The sequence below is a fragment of the Zonotrichia leucophrys genome, chromosome 2, assembly GCF_028769735.1.
Source record: "Zonotrichia leucophrys gambelii isolate GWCS_2022_RI chromosome 2, RI_Zleu_2.0, whole genome shotgun sequence".
Lineage (NCBI taxonomy): Eukaryota > Metazoa > Chordata > Aves > Passeriformes > Passerellidae > Zonotrichia > Zonotrichia leucophrys.
The window spans coordinates 117,427,809-117,440,377 of record NC_088171.1 but is presented as its reverse complement, the minus strand read 5'-3'; the positions used below and the strand labels follow the sequence as shown (position 1 = coordinate 117,440,377).

Here is a 12,569-nt window from a genome sequence, read left to right as displayed (position 1 = left end):
ATCACCACTCCAAAGGTCCCTCCTTCCCCCTTCTTCCTTGTGCCCCTCCGCCCCCCCTTTATATACTGATCATGGTGCCATGTGGTCTGGAATGTCCCTTTGGTCAGCTGGGGTCATCTGTCCCAGCTGTGTCTCCTCCCAACCCTCCCAGGCATCCCCAATCTCCTCACAAACAGGGCAGCAGAGAAAGCAGAAAAGGCCTTGGCTCTGCTCAGCAGTAACAAAAGTATCTCTATATTATCAGCCCTGTGCTCAGCACAAATCCAAAACACAGCCCCATACCAGCCACTGTGAAGAACAATTAATTCTACCCAGGCTGAACCCAGTACAACAGGAATGGGCTGAAGGCAGGACACTGACTTTTAGTATGATCAGCCCTAAAAATAGCAATTGGCACTATCTTTCCCTGCTCTGAAGGGAAGATACTTCTATCTCAGGTGAGATACCTATTCTTACAGGCATCTAAAACCCCAAATTAGGAGCCCTCTGTCAGAAAAGCAGCAATGTAGAAGAGAAGGGAGAGCCTGGGCTGTGATATGACATGCAGCATGTAGATTCTCTTTAATTATCTTTCTACAAATTAATACCTCTGTCTCTCATAACTCCTTAACATAACCACATTCACTGGACTCTAATTTAAGGTGTGTGGCTGCTGTTCTGTATGACATTTCTTCCAGATAAGAGAAAGGGCTGTAGAAATTAGTTGTATCAGACTGTGGGGGAAAAAAAAAAAAAGTCTTATACTATTTCCTGGGAGTAGTGGCATTATTAATAAGAATAATAATGGTAATCATTATGGAAGATATGTGTACCTTTATTTATTTCACCTGAAGTCTACTATGGTTTTCTCAAACCTGTCAACATAGCATTCAAAGAGCTCTTTCAATTACTGAATTATTTTCTATTAAATTAGAAGCAATGTACTTTTCAAAGAAATCATCTATTATTTATATATAAAAGGCAAAGAAACATCTAACCCACAATGTCTCTACAAATCTTACAGCTGAACTGTTAGGCTGTAAACACAGCCATATTAATGGGCTTATTCTGCAACAAAGCACTTAAAGATAGCACAGCAACAACAATGATAGATGCTAAACTGTTTTAATAAAAACACAAATCCAAACCATTCATGAAAAAATGTTAGACATACAAGGAAATTCCCCTGCTTGTAAGCATCGCCAAAATGTCTGGTGTGGAACGCAAGTATAATTCATTGCCTTTCTACCCCAGATTCCTACTGTTGAGATGAAAAATTCTGATATTTATTGACTCCTCCTAAAATATTCTACATATATAATAGGCAACAATCAATATTTGCCTCACAATGAGGGGACAGGAACTTCAGTCCTATTTTATAGCCAGAAAAAATAAGTAGAAACCTATAAATCTTATCAGCACCTAAGACCCAGTGTGAAAGGTTTTTTGTCGCTGCTATTAGCCTAAGTTTAGGCCCATATATAATATATCCTGCTCAATAAAAAGCCAAGGTTAAGGGCATTTATTGAAACTGTTAATTTTCATTAGCAAGAAGAAACTGAGGCAATTCCTTGGAGTCTGACCAAGTAAGATGACTCTAAGACAGTTCCTGGAAAAACACTGGATATAGCAGTATATTGTGAGAGGAAAAGCCTGCCCCTAAAACTCTTATCTGTCTCTCTTTCTCTTCTTCTTTTAAGCCATAAATATAAAAGCTTGAAAAGGAAAGCCTGGAAAAGGCCTCCAGACTTCATCTGGTTCATCCCTTAGCCTGATAGTCCTGTACTGCTTCAGACAGATAGTTTTCCAATATCTTACAGGCTTTTTACAAGAAGTTCTTACAGATTTTCAAGAAAGCTTCTGCCCAGGCCTTGCTATCCTTAGTAGTTTTCCTTGAGTCCTAATTGAAAAATCCCTTGTTGTAATTTAAAATCCTTATTTTTTTCCTTTATCTATACAGGAAGTTCCAATTAGAACTCTAACGCTGCTCAAGCAGCTTTACTACTACTGCTGCTGCTACTAGTACTATTATTGTTGTTGTTGTTGACACAGTGGCCAAAACTAACAACAGACTGTTCATCTTGCAAGACTACATCTAGCAAACAAGATTTAAAAATCCCAGTGCATTTGCATTTTTTTGCAACAGCAGCTTGACTCATTCAATTTGCATCCACTACAACCTGTGGATCCTCTTCTATAGATGAGCTTGTTCTTCCCCTTGTATTTAGGCAGCTGATTATACATGGCTAAAAGTAGAATTTGCACAATTGAATTGTATCTTACTTTTTCTCTTAGCTCATTTCTTATTCTAATTCTCGCCTCTAAGGTCTTCCCACCTTGATGTCATCTACAGATTTAATAAACAAACTTTTCATTCCATTAGCCACGTAACGAATTAAAACATTCAGCAAGCTGAAACGCAAGACGGGAACAAAACAAGCCCCCAGAGCAATGCAAAACACAATGTTCTATCTTGAAAACAAACTACTGTCAGCACAATTTTTCAGTGTTTACACCTGCAATATAGTAGTTTTACCCAGAATGTGAATCTGCAGCTTAATTTTAAACATCATGCAAGTCAACATTAGAAACTTGAATCCTGAAAGTTAGAATATCTATGGTTCTCTCTTTCCCCAGAATATCTGTCACTTTAATAGAAAGATATTAGACTGATTTATGCACATTGTTTCCAACAACTCTTCATGATGATTCAATTGCATCTCATTAATATCTTGCAAATAGCTATATTATCATTTCTGTTTGTTTGCTTGCTTGTTTATTTCACCAGGAATTGAAATTACACTCGTTTCTTTCCCACAGGCTCCTTTTTCATGCCTTCTGAAAACAGAAATGTTATTTGTCCTTTTCCAAACTTCTAAAACCCCAAGTACTATTCATGAGATTTCAAAGGTAACCTTTCACTTTTTGGGACTTGCTTCATCTTGCACTCTAAGGAGCTCTGGATAAATGTTAGATACTTTTGAATTGAATGAATCACTCTTCTGAATACTCTTTAACCTGTACTTTCTTGAAGTCTGCAAAGTACTTCTGGTTTATCATTCTTTTTTGTTAACTGTATTAATAATCTGAGCAATGTCTTTTTTTTTGTGAGAACTAAAACAAGAAACTCCAGAGTTTCAGACTTCATCACATTTTATAGCTTTCTCTCTGTTTTGAACAGTGGTAATTTTTTCCTTGACTGTCTTCTTACTAATAACATAATCTCCTGTTATTCTTTACAGTCTATGTAATATGCATCTTGATTTATTGACCTTGTCTTTTTGACTTTTTTCTTTCAGGTAAACTTTATTGTTCTATACTTATGTTTAGCAACTTGGTCTGTTTTCTGAATTTACACAAGTCCTTTTTCTGCTCAAGGTCATCAAAGTATTCAGGAGTTGGACATACTTGCTTTTTTTACTCTCTAGCCTCCCTCTACTTTCAATTGTAGCCTCAGAGTAACTTTTTTAAAGGTCTGCTGTCTCTCCTGAGAAACATTTTCCTGAGACTTATTTTCTATGAAGTCTTATCAGTCAGTTTTCTGAGTTGACTCTGTTCTCCTTGCCTTACCCCTGTAAGTTGCTCCAGGTTGTTTGTACAGGAGTGCATCATAAATCACCAAGGAATACAGACTTGAAATTTTGTCTTTTGTTATAATATAATATATATAATATAATATAATATAATGTGCTGCCAGTGATAAATGTGGCGCTTTTCTTTTTTTCTTTTTTAACATATTTTCTGATTTTCGGTTTGGTGGGGGATTTGGTGGGTCTTGGTTTGTTGTTGTTGGGGTTTTTTCAATTTTACTTTTTATGCTACTTAATAAAAAACAAACAAATGGTTATAAGCAGAGAAACAGTAGGATGGGGGATCATTTTGGTGGGCAGAAACAAGCACCCTCACTCTTTCTCTATTTGTCTACCTTCAGAGTTAGGATATGTTTTAGAAGGTCAAGGAGCAGATATCGAGAGGCATAAAAGCAAATTTTAAACATATCAAGGCAACGATATCACATTGGCAGTCGCAGCTGGGAATGGACTCATACAATGAGACACATCCCCTCAGACAGCCCTGCGGCACGGGCAGTCTGCAGCGGCCCCTTCCACAGCGCCATGCACGCAGCTCCACGGCAGAGCGAGCGAACACCTCCAGCCAGCGCCGGCTTTTGGTACGGGCACACAGAAATCCAGCCCAGGAATTCTGCAGCATTTCAAGGTCAGTCTCCGTGGCAAGGGCGAGAGATTTCCGCAGCAAACGCTCGTCAGTGCTGCGGCTGTGGTAGCGCGGTGCCATCTGCAGCCCCGCACCCCCCGAGTCCCCTGTCAGCTGCTGCCAGCCGGAGCAGCCAGGCCTTTCCGCAATCCCACGGTCACACACGAGCTGCCCGACTCATTTAACTCTTTCTCTGCGCTTTGCTTCCGAAGCGGTGGCAAAACAACATAAATGCGCGGAGCTCGAAACGCAGAAAGAGCTGAGCAGCGGATCTGAGCTCTCCCTGAGGTGAGCTCTTCCCTGAGCAGCCCGGACGGGGCTGAGCTGTGGCAGGATGGATGGGGAGCACAGGGGAGCAGAGGGGAGCTGTGCCATATGCTCCCGGCACAGGGAGAGTCCCTACTGACGTGGGAGAGGCTGCTGGCTCCCAGGGCCTGCTGAAGCCAACAGCTGATGCCAGTGCAAGAGTCACTACCCAGACAAGCCCATGCTGCCAGGCTCAGGCTCCCGTGGCATAGCACAACCAAGGGGAAGACAAGAATGCCAGCACAGCCAGGTTGTTCACGCTCTTTCCGATTTCTGGCATTTCAAAGGCATTTTGTTCTGCCCAAATCTCCTTGCTTGCGTCTCTAAGCCACCAAGCAGGCACGGGCTATCTCACCTTTATTTCTAGTGTGATGCCATCCTGGATCCTGGAGCTGGGAAGTTTGCCCATTTCTTTGCAGACCCTGCAGAGCACAAGAAGCAGCAGGTAGGTTTTGCATAGCTTTAGCCCAGAGCATATTCACTCCAGGCTCACAAAGGTGACAGCTATCCCGCAGCTTGCCACAAGCTGGTCGTATGAAAATTGGAGGTGCAGCTACAAGGCGTTCAAAACCATAGCCAAGCTCAAGTTCCCCTTAAGATTTGGATGGATACAGAGAGGGATATAAAAGAGGGGTAGGAAGTTTGTCACATGGACAGATATAAGACAAAAAAATGTTTGACATCTGGCTTGAACCAGCAAAAGGCCCAAATTTTCCTATCATCAGTTTATTATCCAAAGACAGAGAGTCTGTCCAGCTAGCTGGCAGAAGTTCACTGCATCATTCACTGCTCACTGCAATTTCAATGCTTTTGCACTTTCATCAGTCTGGCAACATTCAAAAATCCCTGAACTGACCTCAACACAAGCATGGAAGTGCAAAAGTGTAAGCAAGGGGGAGTAGGAAGCCTTGTAGCTTCACAGTAAGTTCTTCTGTCTTCAAAGCCTTGCCTTAAAATTGGCTGGATCTTTAAATATGGGCAGATATTTCTAGTTTCACTGCACAGCCAGTTCATTCCAGCTCAGCCGCTAAATACATGAATTTTTACAGCATTATTCCACCCTCCAGCTCAGGCACCTTTGCCTTAAAAGCCACTGGGTTTGTCACTGCTATACAGAAAGAAAACAAGGAAATTTTTCTTTTAATAAGAAGCCTTAAAGATCACAAACTGGATGCCATTCAGGACAAAACTTTCAAAAAACTCAGCTTTACCATAAGACAAGGCCTGAGCTAAATGAACACATTTTCATATATCCAAGACTTTCTTCAATTACTGAATTTTTTTTTTCTCTTTGAAACATGATGACAGTTCCTGAAATAGCATTTACTGGTAGTAAATTCTCCTAAATTATCATACCAGCTATTGCAACTGATCAATTTAATTTTGACTGATACGTTAAAGTGATTATAGAAGGACCAGGCTCCTGAATATAATTGAATTTCAATAGAACTGTGGCACTTAGTTCCTTTCAATATGTAGAAGATTCCAGACTTTAAGACTAATCATTAAAGCTACTTTTAAAAAAATGCTACAAAAAATTTCCAAACTACTTTGCTTTTCACTTTAGAAAGTGCTCTCAAATTTACATCATTTTCCACCACAAAAAAAGATGACATTCTAAAAAGAAAATCATAAGAAGCCAGGGAAAGTTTTTATTGAATATGATTCATGAAACATTTGTTTAGCAGAACACATACAGGCCACCAATTTTCACATTTTTGATTAAAAATTCTCACCCAGTAATGAAAAATTAACAGATACCTGATCTAGATGAATTTAAAGGTAAGATTAAATATTTAATAATTATCATAACATACGGTTAGAGAGTTGTAGAAGTTTCAGAGCTTTCTTTTTCTACCACATGAACTGAGGTAGATTAATGTGGGGTTTTTGGCACTTAAGAAAATTGAAAATAATTAATCTGTAATGGCATTGATGGAAAAAGTGTTCAAAATGTCAATAAAAGTGCTGCTTTAACAGTACTTCAAATAGTCTACTTACGCAGCTTAAGAGACACATTATCTGCCAGACTACACACTTTTCCATTAAAATCTATGAAAATCTGCAGGTGTTTAATTACCTGCTCTCCCATTGTTCCTTGGCTGCAGCAGGAGTAGTTTGAACACTGTGTAAAAATTAATGTACAATTTAACATAACAGTTATGCAGATTCAAACTTTCCCTAGTTTCTGTTTTGTATGAAGAGTCTCAGACAAATAAACCATAAGTTGCTTTTCACCAGAAAGAGTTGTTTTATTGTTTTTATTATTTTCACTAATTTCAAAACATTTTGGAGTTACAGAAAGAGTTAAGTATCACTATTATAATTATCAACATAAGACCATAAAATACCTGGGGAAATATTAGATGGAAAATTACATCTCCTGAGAACAGTCTAAATACATGCTCCTTTTTCCCAAAGCAGGAGACTGTTCAATAAATACTTGTTCAGGAGTTCATTTAAGTTTTCACAGAATCAAAGCACAACTGAAGTTGGAAGGGATTTCTGGGGACATTTGGTCACACTCCTGTGCTTGAGCAGGGCCCCATTGCTCAGGCTTCTGTCCAGACAACTTCTGAATATTTCCATAAATGAAGAATGCACAGCCCCTCTTGTGTCAACCTATGTCAGGGCTTCATCACCCTCACAATGAAAATATATTTCCTGATGTTCAGCTGATGTTCAGAGGGATCCTCCCACGTTGTAGTTTGGGCCCATTGCCTCTGGTGCTGGCACTGGGCAGCAGAAAGAGAGCCTGGCTCCATCCTTTTTGCACCTTCACTTCAGATGGGATCTCCCTGAGCCTTCTCCAGGCTGAGCAGCCATCACTCTCTCAGCCTTTCCTCATATGAGAAATCTCTTCACCATCATTTGGGTCTTTGTTAGATCTCTCTGGTATGTTCAAGTGTCTCTTGTACTGGGGGAGCCCAGAAGTGTCCTGGCCTTCCAGATCACCAACACTGAGCAGAGGGCAGGATCATCTCCCCTGATCTACTGGCGTTGCTTGGCCTAACAGGATATCACTCTCTTTCTTTGCAGCCCAGGATATCACTCTCTTTCTTTGCAGCAAGGGTGCATTCCTGACTCACATGCAGCCTGGTGCCCACCAAGACCATGCCAAGTTGCTCTCTAGCTGGGTGGCCTCCAGCATGTACCAATGCATGACGTTGTTCTTCCCAACATGCAGGAGTTTGTACTTCCCCTTGTTGCACTTCACATGGCTCCTGTTGGCTCATTTCTCCAGCCTGTCAAGGTCCCTCTGGATGTCATCATGATTCTGAAGCCTATCAGCCAGTTTGGTGCCATCAGCAAATTTGCTGAGGGTGCACTCAGCCCCACTATCCAGACAACAAAAGAAAATGTTCAACGTGGCTGGACCCAGTATTGAAATCTGGGCATCACCTCTAGTCACTGGCCTCCAAAGAGACACTGCACTGCTGATCACCCCACTCTGGGCCAGACATTCAGCCAGTTTTCAATCCACCTCACCACCCAGGCCATTCATCATCCAGGCCATGCAGCAGCAGCTTCTCTATGAGACACCTTAATGGTGTCAAAGGCCTCACTGAAGTCCAGGCCTCATCAGACTAGTTGCTTCATCACAGAAGTTTATCAAGTCGATCAAGTCAGAAGTCAGCCATGCTGACTACTCCTGATGATTTTCTGATACTTTATGTGCCTGGAAATGGTTTCCAGGATTAGCAACTCCATCTCCTTCCCAGGGACCAAAGTGAGGTTTAGTCTGTAGCTCCCTGGATCTTCCTTCTTGGTCACCTTGCAGCGCTTCTAAGTTTTTTCTGTTAGAATTTCATCAATGTCAGAAGGACTCACAGTTTGATGTTTTTGGCCAAGAGCATCTAGTATCTTGGGTCTGAACAACATACAAAGAAGGTCAAGAAATCTGGGATTTCTTTTGGCATTTTTCCAGGATCCAACCCGCTTTTTTGGCAGGCTTCTTATTTTTCTGTTTCATGCTTCATCTTTTCAAGGCAGGTCCACAAAAGGCAGCTAGTATTTAGATATGTAGTTCATGAATCCTGAATCAAATATACACATATACTCAAGGACCATGAAGGGCATTCCACTACATCTTCAATAGCTCTGCCCATTGCATGGTCTTTAGTACCATGCTTCACCCATGATCAGCAGTCCAGGACCCATTCTGGGACCAGGCATCTGCTTTCTTTCCTTACAGAATACAGAAAACACTTCTAATTTCTAACACATTGTAGGGTGAGAAAGCAGGAGAGAAAACAAGCCTTATTTTGTGAAACTGCTCAGTGATGCTGAGTTGCATTCACTCTGCAGGTTAATGTGTTAAATGCAGAATATCACACTCCAAGCCAACCGTCGAGACATCCTCCACCCTTGCCATAGAAACTATCCTACACTACAAAAGAAGAAATAATTGTCAATGGAACAAAGGAGAGAGGCAGTGTGGATATGGATAACAACAGGGAGTAGTCTCCAGGATGCACCTGGACCACTTCAAGGATAGTAGTCTCAGGTGTCACTCATTGGCCCCTTCTAAAAATTTTTTTAATCTAGCCAAGGTAGTCCAGGATTTTGCAGTCTCTCTTGAAATTAGCACAAGCTATCTATTTGCCTCCCAAGTGAACCAGATAGGATGCCTGTCTAAAGAGACAGAGCTCATTTCTCTTAGCCCAGGTCCTTGATGCAATGCTGAAGAACCATGTTCCATTTCATTTGCCATGATGCTATGCACTGGTTCCACAGCATCTTGCAACCCCAATCCCAAAGTTTATATTCTTCCTGAACCTTTCAAGATGCAGTCATCCCACTGCATCTGCATTGCAGACAGACAGGCAGGTCCCTGGGCAATCTGTAGTTTTTTGCAATCCTTTGTGAAAACAGCTCATTGCTTTCAAAGGTATCCTGGAATATATTTTACGGTATTGTTGCTTCTTTAGATAAAAGGGCACAATTAGACCTTTCACTTGGCAGATGTCTCTTATGTGGCAATTACTGCCTAGCACTCAAGATGACCATCACAGGTAAATCATGCCCAAATCTGTTACAAAACTGTGAGATGGATGAGATCAACTGCTTTGTTATCCATGTAGGCTGTCTGATCAAAGTACTTTTTTCCCTGCATAGAGAGCACAACATGTCCTAACACCATATTAGTTAGTGATGCTAACTTTAGTTTCATGCAAGTTATTTATAGCTTTCCACATAACCATTAGGAACAGTAGAACTCCTACCTTCCTTGTTTCAAGGCGAATTTCAGCTTTTTCTATGCTCCAGTCTGAGCAAAGAAAATAACTTGGAAGTTGTGTGGTCCTGTTAGCAGGGGATTGCACCCCAACTAAGAAGCTTTAAAAGAAAGACTCCAAAAGGCAATCCAGACATTACTCAGTTTAGGTGACAAGGAGATTTTTATTAAACTCCTTGACCTACAAGTATCACGGTCTTTGCTGTTCAGGGCTGAATGTCACTCTCAGTCCTGAAAAGTGCTAGCCCCAGGCTTCCCCACAATATGTCTGATAGCACATGAATGCTGCATGAGGCAGTAGTAAAAAATCTCACAAAGGGAATTTCCTCCCTCTTTATACCTGCTGCTGCTCACCACCAACCCTGACCAGCTGAAAAGACATCATTTCATAAGAGATTTCCAGATTTTGCTGATTTTGCAGAAGCAAATTGCCTAATGTAATTTCAATATTTTCAAAAAGCTAAAAATACCAAAATAGGGAGTGGAAGGGAAGTGATGAGGTAATCATGTTGAGAACGTTAAATATATAGAATAGAACTAAGAGAGCAATACTTGTATTTAGTAACTGGAAGAACCTGGAGCATGAGAAAGAAAGAGACAAAGACTTAAATTCAATTCTTTTCTTTTCCTATTATGCAGGACTGCAGCATCAACAACCAGCAATTGAGAGAAGAGATACATCATTAAACTTATTTATAGCATTAACTACTTTGCATTCATCCACACAAGTGAAACTGTAAAAAGAAGAAAAAATTATAAAGGCAGTGTGTGGTTCTTTCATTAGCTTGTCTGTAATGTTGGATTGGTCCATAAATTAATGTGTAAAAAAGGATGGGGGAAAAAAAAGAATTCAAAGCTTTGCCATTGTAATTATAGCTCTTTAAATATCAAAAGACACAAAGAAAGATTCCTTTTGAAAAGAGTACCGATTCTCTTGGCAAGCCACTATTAAATACTTGCATAAATCTACGGTCTGTATCCTGCAAGTTGAGGTGACATTGCTATCATGGCTTACAGGTCTCTTCACATGACTATTGGTGCAGCTCAGTGTTATTTATATTTATATATATATTATCGGGACACTTTGATGAGATGCCTTCTTTCTGTCATGAGTGAAGGGCTGATAAGTAGCAACTGAGAAATCTTGCAAGTAAAAGGGCCTTGATGAAAGGTCACCTAATTGATTTGGACTGTTCCAGATACAAGCTCTGGAAGTCTCTTTGGTACAACTCAGACATTCAGGTGCAGTTTCATCACAGATTTACCAGTAGCTCCTCCATAGTGTGCACCATATGCAAATACCATGTCACAGCAGCAAGAAATCTATCTTCATCCCTCTGTCTTCAAATTCACACAATATTTGAGCCCAGGGAGCCACCAAAACTAACAAAATATAGTAGTAAAACATCTAATATGCAGAGCAGAGTGGATTGTTGGGCACTGCAATTTCTAAATTAAATGTCACAAATCTCAGTTCTCACCCACAATTTATTCCCTCACAGGCAACCTTGCCTTACATTCTCCCAGTAAGTCTTTTGAAGGGTGCCACAGAGAAGGATCTCATTCTTGATACCTGCCAGGATAGATCAATGTCCTTTGGTCCTTTACAGATTGCAAGTTTCCTCAGGTCCAGTCCCATAACAGAGCTGTAGCTCCAGCTATTTTTTAAAAGGGCCAAATCCCACACCGCATGGGGTCTAATAATGTACTGCTCCTGAAATAAATCAGAAACAGGCTTTTGATGAAATTGAACCACTGCTCTCACAAGGTTGAGATCAATACTTTTGTGAGCAGCTGCAGCCCCTTTGGGTTTTTCAAGGGGCTGGTTGTTTCCTCGGGCTGCCCAGAAGTTGGCCTGTTGATGCTCAACAGTCATAGATAGAGCCCACATGGAGTGCGGCATCAGTAAGCCTTGGTTATGGCACAGAGTCTCTTCTAAATTGACACTTTCAAACAAAATCCAAGACACAGCTCTTTAAATACACAAAGGAATGAGAGAGCTCTTTGGTGAAACACAGCAACTTTTCCCCAGATGCTAGAAACATAAGCCTGTGCCCAGAAATGGGCACTTGCAGGACATTTTTTATGAAGCCAGAGAACCTGCGTGCTCTCCTCTTTCCAGTCCTCAAGCACACAGTCAGAGGCACTATCCTTTCTCACTTACAGGTATTAACTTTACTTTAAAGGACAATCCAGCTGAAAAGAAACAGGGTGACTTTCTTGGTCCCCTAATGGGAATGAACTGGACTACAGGAGGGGAATATAGGAATGGATCATCTCAGATTTCATAAATGGGACATGGCAGAAATGTAGAGCCCAGAGGAGGTGTGGGACACACCACACAGCTCCTTCCCATAGCTCCTACTGAGAAACTGTGGGTGAAACAGCTAATTTCTAAGTGCAATACATTTACAAAGCCAGCTACATGGTTTGGGTGGTCTCTCTGCTGGTGGTTTCATATTTGAAGGAAACTGGATTTAAGAATCATCAGGAAGAAAAGCAGATGCTATCACAGATGCCCTAAACCATCCAAAATATGCAGTACTTTTTCCACAGACTTTCCACAGTTCAAGAGCAGACCCTTGAGGTACAGTGTGCTGCCTCCTAAGAGTGACTTGACACCATTTAGCACAACTTATATGGATTCTTCTTCATGAGCTAACAAGCCAATTAATTATGAAATGCAACAGGTTTTGGCCTAAAGCCAAATTACAGTGGTGTCATTAGTCTTTGCTTTGTAGCAAAATCAAGAGTCCTGCCTGGATTACATTCTTTGAACTCTTCAGTTCAAGGATACTGTGCTGTAGAACTCTAAGTAGGTGCTGACAATTAC

At 40.9% G+C, this 12,569-nt stretch overlaps 1 long non-coding RNA gene across 1 annotated transcript; it reads left to right on the top strand.

Moving 5' to 3' along the window:
- The first annotated feature begins 4,099 nt into the window (after positions 1 to 4,099).
- Positions 4,100 to 10,411, top strand: LOC135443312 (uncharacterized). Its single transcript, XR_010438961.1, has 3 exons — positions 4,100 to 4,197; positions 4,868 to 4,945; positions 10,376 to 10,411. It is a non-coding gene; the product is annotated as an uncharacterized LOC135443312 (long non-coding RNA).
- The last annotated feature ends 2,158 nt before the right edge of the window (positions 10,412 to 12,569 follow it).